This window comes from Leptonychotes weddellii, chromosome 1, assembly GCF_054177405.1.
Source record: "Leptonychotes weddellii isolate Sample4059 chromosome 1, ASM5417740v2, whole genome shotgun sequence".
Lineage (NCBI taxonomy): Eukaryota > Metazoa > Chordata > Mammalia > Carnivora > Phocidae > Leptonychotes > Leptonychotes weddellii.
This window is the reverse complement of record NC_138369.1, coordinates 6,049,131-6,050,301: the sequence shown is the minus strand read 5'-3', so window position 1 is coordinate 6,050,301 and position 1,171 is coordinate 6,049,131.

Below are 1,171 nucleotides of genomic sequence, written 5' to 3'. Positions count from 1 at the left end.
CCAGTTAATGGTCAAGTTCAACCTTTCGCACTTGGCCGCGAGAGGGCGCCAGCGAGCCTCCAGCCAGACTGAGGAGCGCTCGGCCTCCTCCCACAGGAATGCGGGTGGTGGAGGGAGGGGACGTTGGCCGCACGCCCAGAGCAGCTGCTACTGCCGCTCAGATCCCGCCCGCCTTCCCCTCCCTGGGACCCCGGGTTTGCAGCAAGCAAGCCAGGGCAGGAGGGACGGCTTTGCAGGGATGTGTGGCCTCTGTTTTCGCTCCCTCCTCCTCCAGGCTTCCAGCCCAAAGCTTCCCGGGAAAGGCCGGACAGGATCCCGGAGGCTAGGAGTCATACCCATAGCAACATTTCAGTGAATGGCTGTCATATATGAAACAACTAAGTCCCGGCACTTAGTAGGGACTTTCTCGCCAGCAACCTTTCCATTTTACAGGTGAGGAAACCGGAGCTCAAAAAGGTGACGTTTCTTGCGTCTTAGCGTGGACGTGGACGAAACCGCCAGGATGTGCCCTGCTTGGTAACTTCCTGTCTGAGCCCAGGCTCCTCCGGTCATTTCTTGGTCCCTGAGGGCGTCTGATCACGCACTTGTTTCCCCCAAGGCTTCAGGAACTGCCCTTGCTGGTCCCTAAGGGCATCCATCACGTGCCTCCCCTTCTGGTCCAAGGAGGTCTGGCGCTCAGTGAGAATTTTCAGGGGAAGCTTGTTGCTTTATATGGGAGGAGGGAGAGGAATTCAGCAGTCACGTTTGGGGGTGATTATTGGGTCTGAAAGCGGTGTGATATGCGCTCCAACAGAACTGACAGCCTGATCAGGGAAAACTACCCCAAAATAAGCAGCTATGAGGGCCCAGAGAAACCTCCTAACCCATCCAGGCTGGGGAGTCAAAGAAGGCACCCTGGAGGAAGCGGTATTTAGGCTGAGACCTGAAAGTCTTAGGAAAGTGTGGGTAATCAGGACAAGGATTAGGGGTGGGAGACAGCAAGATGGTTTTGTTTCAGGGGGAGGGAACAGCCCATGCAAAGACCTGGAAGGGAGGTGGAGCATGGTGATTTGGGGAGTAGTAAGAAAAGGGTCTTGAAATCCTTCTTCCTAGGCCACAGAGAGTCTCATTTCGATGCATTGATTTACCCACTCATTCTTTCATTTGTCAGATATTTGGATATCTACCTCGT